This window comes from Opisthorchis viverrini (assembly GCF_000715545.1).
Source record: "Opisthorchis viverrini unplaced genomic scaffold opera_v5_257, whole genome shotgun sequence".
In the NCBI taxonomy this organism is placed as follows: Eukaryota; Metazoa; Platyhelminthes; class Trematoda; order Opisthorchiida; family Opisthorchiidae; genus Opisthorchis; species Opisthorchis viverrini.
In genome coordinates, this window is record NW_008751913.1 from 471150 (window position 1) to 480165 (window position 9016).

Genomic DNA, 9016 nt, shown 5'->3' on the forward strand with positions numbered 1-9016 from the left:
CAAGCAATATTTATATCGTTCGCGAAAATAAAGGGTTTACCACGGGATTTTGTGCCCAAGACGTGACTTGTATACAATAGGGAGAGGACGGGACCTAGAACGCTCCCTTGAATGACTCCCCGGGGATCAGCAGTGGAGGTGACCGTTTGTCCCCAATTTGTGTTATCTGTGACCTATCAGATAAATGACAGTTGAACCACTGAAGTAAGGATCCAGGGGTTTCCCAGGCAGGAATTCATGGGGGTCCTGGTCAGAGGCTTTCTGGATATCCAAACAGATTGTAACGCCATCTATGGCGTTGGCAGCTAGGAGAAGCCTGATCAACGGGCCTTTGACCAGAAGTTGAGGGGTTCACCCTAAAGAGGGGTATGATTGATTTCTCTATAGTTGTAGGTACTTTGCCTTGATCCGGATTTAAAATGTGGGCGAACAACAGATTGCTGCCACTAGGAAGGGACAATAATAGAGTTAAGTGAATGATTAAAAAGATTTAAGACAAGGGTTTTGACATCTTGACCGCGATGTCTCACGGCACGTGATGGCACGCGGTCACCCCCGGCACCGCAGAGTCTTTAACGGTTTGAAGAAGGGCTGATGGATCAGCTAGAGCGAGGTTTACTTTGCTAAGAGACGGGCGTTTACTCTGTTGTGGAGATGGAAATGTGTGGCAGAGTTGTGGGATTGAGGTTGGCAATAAAAAGTAAGTAGCGGCTGGCTAAGTAAGCGTTCAGGGTGTCAGCTATATTGACAAGATTAGTGGTAAAACTACCGTCGGTGGAGCGCAGACAAGTAGCCGAGAGACTTTTGGGTACAACACCCACTAAATGAACAGTCGAGTAATTTACAGAGAGAAGAGTCCCTGAAAGTGGTGCTCTCTTCGCGGGAATCGCGAGATACTCACAAGGAGTCTCGGTCAATTGACAGCATGCTGGTGAGGGGTATTTTAAGAAATCCCGAGATTTCTGATATTTTCTGCCAGCTCGGTGTATTTTATTATCCATGGTTTTCAGTAGCTTACCATGCCGAGAGATAACTGGGTTAAAACTCCTAATGGGAGGAGCAAGCTGAAGAGTGGTCTTTAGGTTCTGACAGAAGATAGCACAGATGCGTCGTGTCTTTATACAGAAAAATTCGTTCCGTTTCCGGGAGACCAAGAAGAATGAAAAAGCCCGCAAAATATCCGGAGTCAGAAGGTTGAAGGGGGAAGAACTCGAAGGAGCGGTTTTGCTACACCTAACTGCATTGCGCGAAACGACGCAGTGATTGTGTGCTGGGAAGCATGGACTACCATCGGCCGTAGCCCGGTAATCCTCATTTAAAAATACTAATTCTGAGGTATGTTGGCCACGAGTAGAGCTGCGTACAATCCGGGACCCCCTTCTACACTAAGTTGAGAGAGAGCGAGGCACTACGTGTAGGGCCCCAAATTTGAGACCTGGAAATATCAGGTAGGTCAAAGTCACCCAGCAAGAATTTAGACGAATGAGGGAAAGCATGTGCAGTGTAGATGATACGGACAAGTCAGTTACAGAAGCGGCGGAGGGGTAGTGGTAGATAGTTAAAGCCTAGTAGTACATGTCGTTTGGTCTGCTCTATGGAGATTCAGTTGGCTTCTGGAATCTCTTCTTGGGGTGGCCCGAAGTTTCGATTTGGAATAGATGACAGTCTCTTATCCTTGAGTACTTTCTTTAGGAGAGGTGTATTTAGTAACCATCGGGTAATGCCAATAGTTTGTAAGACTGATGCTTTCAGCACCAGCCTCAAAACCAACAAATCTCACCCGTCATAACTTTATTCTATAATACTACTACAAATAATAATAAAATGTTGCTAATTACGTGATGTGATTATTTGTTTCTCTATTCGGAAGAATAATTTATTACCTCATCTGAGTGCTAGAGTTTCAAGACTGATCTATTCTGTTTTAAACAGTCTCGACCCCATTTTAACCACCTTTCAGCATTAACTTTTTCTCATAACTTGATTTATTTACATCAATATCTGAGTTCCTTGTTGAACGCCTTGTCTCACTTTGAATTGCGCCCCACATTTCCCGCTTAATTTGTCCGATAGCACACTGTCTTTTGTGTGCCATCCTTTGAGGCTTACCGCCTAAACTTCCATCTAGCCGTTATCTTGACTTTAATTCTGCTTATTATTTAATGTTAACATCTTGTAGAATTACGGTCTATCCGTACATAATGTCATAAAGCTACAGTCGGAATCAAGCATTACCATCGGGAATTTTGGGCAGTGTAGGTTGAGCGAAAAGGACAGGGTCACAAACAGTGGGCATTATCCAATGAGGACGCCATCTCCCCTAAACTGTCATGGGTACGGAAGCACAGATACTGCTTTTCGAATTTAGGGGAGAATGTCGGGCTGAGATGATATCGGATCGTTAGAATTTGAAAGTGGCGGGAGGGTGAAACGACGGGCATCGTGCCTAAAGCACAGATACTGCTTTTCGAATTTAGGGGAGAATGTCGGGATGAGATGATATCGGATCGTTAGAATTTGAAAGTGGCTGGAGGGTAAAACAACGGGCATCGTGCCTAACACATGACAAGAAAACTGCGAATTGCGGAAAATCAGGGACCAGAACAGCGGTTCTGGGAGAGCGACAGACTTGAGGTGAGTCAGCCGGTCAGTGTGAACTAAAACCTCAAACCACCTTTGAGGCCACGTGGCCTTGGACTTCAGGGCTCACTACCAAGTTTGCATGAAGCACAAGTGAGTAGGTGAAGTAGAGGGATTAGCAATGCGGTTGAACGCCAGCGGGAATCTCAGAATCATATTTTACAGTGAAGAGTAGAAAGTGAATGGTTGCGCGTATGCCATCAAACTGGGTATGGCAGTACCACGCCATCATTTCACTGGCATAGTTCGGTTTTTAGACAGCCCCGTACCGGACCCCACGTTTGAGGTGATTGTATTGGGGTATCGAGTTCTTTGAGAAGCGGGATTTTTCCGGCTGGCCAGGGTAATCCGCAGAGGTAGAACGAAGGAGATACAAGATCGCAGTTTTCTCCATTTTGGTCCGGTTGAGGATCGTTGCGAATGTACATCACAGGTCAGGTGTAGTGGATAACAGCCAAACAGGTAATTCAAATCAGGTATTACCGAAGGTGGAAGACATGACTCAACCAGAATGACGGACAGATTACAATACATACCGTAACAATACTATCATGCCCGACGATATACCACCCACCAAATAGGACTACATGTTACCAATATCATCATTTTGAGTAACTTATAGTTCCTGGCCTTAAAGTGCTCCAGGATGTTTAACGCCTGTGTTGGTAAATGCATGTGCTTCTTCCACCGGGCAACTTGGCTTTCTTATATAAATGATCCCGGGATTTAAAGCTAAGTTTGTTCCAAGCTGTAAGAAACAATATTCATAAGTACTTTCTTATCCTGGTGTTAGTCTTTTAAGTCAGCTTAGTTTCCTTGTCCACCCTATGTGATTAAGGTAGCTCGCAGCTCGTCAGTCAAGTAGACGTAATAGACCACAATCCGCATGTAAGTCGTGCGCGTAAGCTAGGTTCTGAAGGCTGTAACGCGCAAGTAAAAACAGCTTTGTTGGGCGGGCTCCTCCTTGAGTTGGGGTGTGACTCAATGGTTGGCAGTATAAGTAGCAGCTCACCGTATACAGCTAACGAATCTCGAGGGCGGCTAAGAAAAGCCTGTTATTTTGCCTTCCGTGATAGGCGACTCTGCTGCCGGTAAACAGGGGTGATAGCAAGCAGCGTAGTACCACACAATATCTACGGGCATTGGTCATTGTTATCTGTAAGCCTGAAATTCTACCAGAATAACTACTTAGAATTACATTTCTCGGGGCTCGAAAACTCGGCGCTCGGAATCCGTCTACCCGAGCTTAAAATGCCGGGATAATTCAGACAGGGGAGTTATTCTGTCGCATATATTCGACCAACGAATATATTTTTTGCGCAGAACCCTAGTGGGCAATTTAAATTTTTCGAAAGTTGCGTTATCTTATTTCATTGGTCACCGGTTTCGAAATTGTTAACCTTGAGAACCATCCGCCTCAACGAATCCCCCATAAAGGAAATCTGCTGAAAAAACGCGTTAGACGTATACTTTTTTAAGTACGAATTTCTGGTCTCTTACTGATTGTAGTTTCTGAGAAATCGTCTCCAGTTGGTGTTCTCCGATAAGCAGCGACAGACTTTGGGTACACCCACAGGTTAAACGGTGTCCAGTAAAACAATTAAAAGAAACTCCGCCAAACTTCGTTCTTAAAATTGCTACTAGTGTTTCAGAAGATGCAAGAATTGCCCTATGTCTGTGCTGATGCAAGCTTCTGGTGCTGAGTGGCTTTCTGAAAATTTTGATGGGCAGTTAAGTGTTAGTTGTGAGCGTGTCTAAATCTCGCGACTTGTTTGAATGTCCGCTAGCACACTTTCCCAGTTTTGGATGGTGTAGATAGTGAACGTTTTGAGTCTCTAAAGTTGCAAGGTCCACGATGATTCTGATATTCCTAATAACATTTATCCCTTTACTTCAGCACCCAACTTGTGCTTCATGTGACCCCAACCATAAGACCTGCAGTCCAAGGTTACGTGGCCTCGGCGGTGGTTTGGGGTTTTAATTAACACCGGCCGTCTGTATTACGCCAAATCTGCTAATTCGCCAGAACTGTTGTTCTGGTGCCTCATTTTCTGCAATTTGCCGTTTTCTTGTCATGTGTCAGGAACCATGTCTGCTGTTTTGCCCTCTCTCGTTTTGTTTTTCCCACCATCTCCAACTTATAACGTCTAGACCAGATAATTCCCACTGTTAAGGTAATTGTCCCTTTTTGTGCCACCCCCTGCACCCACAAACCTGCTCAGGCACGCTCTCTTCTGAACGTAGCATTATGATTGGGCCGGCTGTATGCCCATCCACCAGCTGGTAAGAAATATTGTTATTCAAATAGTGGAAATAATTTTATTTCGCAACTTACTTCGTGACACCACTAGTAAACATTTTCTTTCAGTGCGCGTTTCTAGTTGGAACACCAGATGGCTTTTGCTGAAAATCCGCCTGGAAACAGATTCACCATCCCTCTTTCATGTTGTACGCCCATTATTGCGCGCATGTTATTAGGTCAAGCATATTTCTCTCCCTCTCCAGAACCTCACGAAAGCTAGAAGCACTAAAACTCCGACAACAAAACTCTGCGGTTTAAAGAATCATGCCCAATTTAATCTGGCGTTTGTATGCATGCAGCCCATCCGATTTTGGCGAAACACAATGCTGTGCGGAGAAAATTACTGTAACCTTCTTCAATTGAACGGTTTGGTGGTGACCATATTCCGCCGTGCCTTCTTACTCAGTCAGTTTATTACCCGTGGCGCTCAGGTGAACAACTGCCAAACGCTTGGCACCCTAGAAAAAATTGATGGGTTTAGTCGCCTAGATTGGACACGGTTCCAGAGCCGCTTGCTCTCCGATGGTGGGCGCAGTGAATGTTGGTGGTGTTAGAAACGTCAACGACATGTGCTAGTACGTTTTGTAAGACGGCACTTTGATGCAGATGAATGAAAGCTTTTTCAGGTATATCATAAATAAATATGCATTCGTCCTTCTTGTAAGTTCCATGACAACTGTTATTGATAGCAGTCACTCTTACCGATGTCACAGCGGATTCTTCGCAATCAAAGCGGTTAAAGGGTACATACCGAGCATTTGCACTAAAAGTTTTCTCAGCTAAGGAAGGTCGCGTCACCAAATAAATGAGGCCATCACCTGCTGGAGGTCCCTTTTAATCTGGAGACCAGTCTGTTGTCAATAGGTTCTGGTCCATACGGATCACTAGAGCCAAGGATTCAATGTTGCGGCATTGAAGTGAGAGGGATTATCCAAAGCACCCCTCGTAACGGCCCTGAAACGTCTTTACCGCCCATATTACGCGTGATGCAGAATTGTCGCTGGGACAATTCATCTATACTTGTGGCCATACCAAAGCACTAGCGGACTTTCTGAAGAAACCTGGCATTCAAGGTAATAGGAAGACGCCTGAAGAACTTCATATAAATAAACAATATCTACCAGGCTCACAAAACGTCATCTGCATTAGCTAGTCACACTCCTGTGTGTGTATGCATGCAGGCAACTGGAAAAAGTATTGGAGTTTTTGTGAGATCGGGAGGTGGATAAAAGAGCTAATGGGAAAAAAACGATCAGACGCAGGCTGGCAAAATTGGCTATCAAGTCAGAACCGTAGGAGGAAGGAGGGAACACGGTGTATCCAGGGCATCTGTTCTAGATTTTGGCCGTTACGGAGAATATGAGCTCTTGACTGCGTTGAGCAAGAGCTAAAGAAGAGGCGATCAAGATAGCCCAAGAAAGTATGCGTGGATTATTTTTGCTCCGCCGGTGAGCACCATCATGGACACGCATGAGACGCGGAGGTTTGTTTAGATATCGACAAAACTAACCGACATAAGCAACCAAAGTGTGAAGCATCGGTGACCCTACTAACTTTCCTGTCTTCGACAATGATGATGACGATGAACCAAAGTGTGAGGAAAGACTAGATTTGGATGTCAGTAGAGAGTGGAACTGGGGAATTCTGGAAATCTGTTTTGGAGAAAACTATCTTGGGAACCAAGAGAGTTAACCAGTAGTAAGACGCCAACCCCTGCGGGAATGTTCCAAGTGAGTTTACACCCAGCTGCAGAATTAACAAGACGATGAAATTTTGCCTTAATGTTGGTTTGGAGGGGACTAGGGGCATTTATGAGACTCATGCGAGTGGGACTACTTGATAGTGTTTCGGTTGAGGTGGGACAGCATATCAGATTTAGACTTCTTATGAAGGGGAACTGGGAACCAATACTCTTGCATTCATTTCTCCTGAAATAAGGTGCCGTTCACCTCCCGTAGCAACTAGTCCTTGTTCATTGAGTCGGAATTTTTTCCGGCAAATTCAGTGCCCGTTGTCCTTCACACATCAATACTGCACAGTGCGATCACTGTGATAGTATTCCAAGAGGGCTGGAGGCCACCGCAGCATCCCGGCCAACTCAGCTTTTAACTGCCAAGCGGCTAAGCTTCTTACTCGTTACAAAATTGTCTAACTCTTCGCCCTAACGAAAAGAAAAAATGTCGCCCAAATACTCTCTCAGCCTGGTCCTACGCCTGATGGCCAACCAACACTCAGTACCAGGAGCAGGAGGCATATTTGCCATTGCTGCTGGCCCATTACATCGCTACCTGAGTAGCTTTCGTAGTCACCAAACTGAAGCATAGTTGTACTAGTTTGTTTCCGCCTCTTGTATTATAGTAGCATTACGTTGGTAGGCTCAGCAGTCCTCATTTGCTAGGACACCCAGCACAAATACACCCCAATTTTGCCACAATTGGCCACTTGCTGCCATCTTAACCCTAATGAACCATAGGTTACATTCTGTTAGGGGACTCCACGCCACCTGATATTCCCTAAGATCAAACTCCCTCTATATTATTCCCTCTTTTTTCCGAGAACCAATCTTCAGCAGCGGCATTTTCGGAAGCTCTGTATGGTTGCTATCCACCCCGTCCGTGTAGACCGCCAAATAAATTAAAACTACCCAGCACTAAAACTCCGACAACATTGAAGCAAAAATCTGCGGTTTAAAGAATCATGCCCAATTTAATCTGGCGTTTGTATGCATGCAGCCCATCCGATTTTGACGAAACACAATGCTGTGCGGAGAAAATTACTGTTACCTTCTTCAATTGAACGGTTTGGTGGTGACCATATTCCGCCGTGCCTTCCTGCTTAGTTTATTTATTACCCGTGGCGCTCAGGTGAACAGCTGCCAAACGCTTGGCACCTTAGAAAAAATTGATAGATTCAGTCGCCTAGAACACGGCTCCAGTTTATTACCCGTGGCGCTCAGGTGAACAGCTGCCAAACGCTTGGCACCTTAGAAAAAATTGATAGATTCAGTCGCCTAGATTAGACACGGCTCCAGAGCCGCTTGCTCTCCAATGGTGGGCGCTGTGAATGTTGGTGGTGTTAGAAATGTCAACGACATGTGCTAGTACGCTTTGTAAGACGGCACTTTGATGCAGATGAACGATGGCTTTTTCAGGTATATCATAAATAAATATACATTCGTCCTTCTTGTAAGTTCCATGACAACTGTTATTGATAGCAGTCACTCTTACCGACGTCATAGCGGATTCTTCGCAATCAAAGTGGTTAAAGGGTACATACCGAGCATTTGCACTAAAATTTTTCTCAGCTAAGGAAGGTCGCGTCAACAAATAAATGAGGCCATCACCTTCTGGAGGTCCATTTTAATCTGGAGACCAGTCTGTTGTCAAAAGGTTCTGGTCCATGCGGATCACTAGAGCTATGGATTCAGTGTTGCGGCATTGAAGTGAGAGGGATTATCCAAAACACCCCTCGTAACGACCCTAAAACGTCTTTACCGCCCATATTACTCGTGACGCAGAATTGTCGGTGGGACAATTCATCTATACTTGTGGCCATACCAAAAGCACTAGCGGGCTTTTTGAAGAAACCTGGCATGCAAGGTAATAGGAAGACGCCTGAAGAACTTCATGTAAATAAACAATATCTACCAGGCTCACAAAACTTCATCTGCATTAACTAGTCACACTCCTGTGTGCGTATGGATGCAGGCAACTGGAAAAAATAAAGGAGTTTTTGTGAGATCGGGTGGTGGATAAAAGAGCTAATGGGAAAAAAACGATTAGACGCAGGTTGGCAAAATTGACTGTCAAGTCAGAACCGTAGGAAGAAGGAGGGAACACGGTGTATCCAGGGCATCTGTTCTAGATTTTGGCCGTTACGGAGAATATGAGCTCTTGACTGCGTTGAGCAAGAGCTAAAGAAGAGGCGATCAAGATAGCCCAAGAAAGTATGCGTGGATTATTTTTGCTCCTCCGGTGAGCACCACCATGGACACGCATGAGACGCGGAGGTTTGTTTAGATATCGACAAAACTAACCGACATAAGCAACCAAAGTGTGAAGCATCGGTGACCCT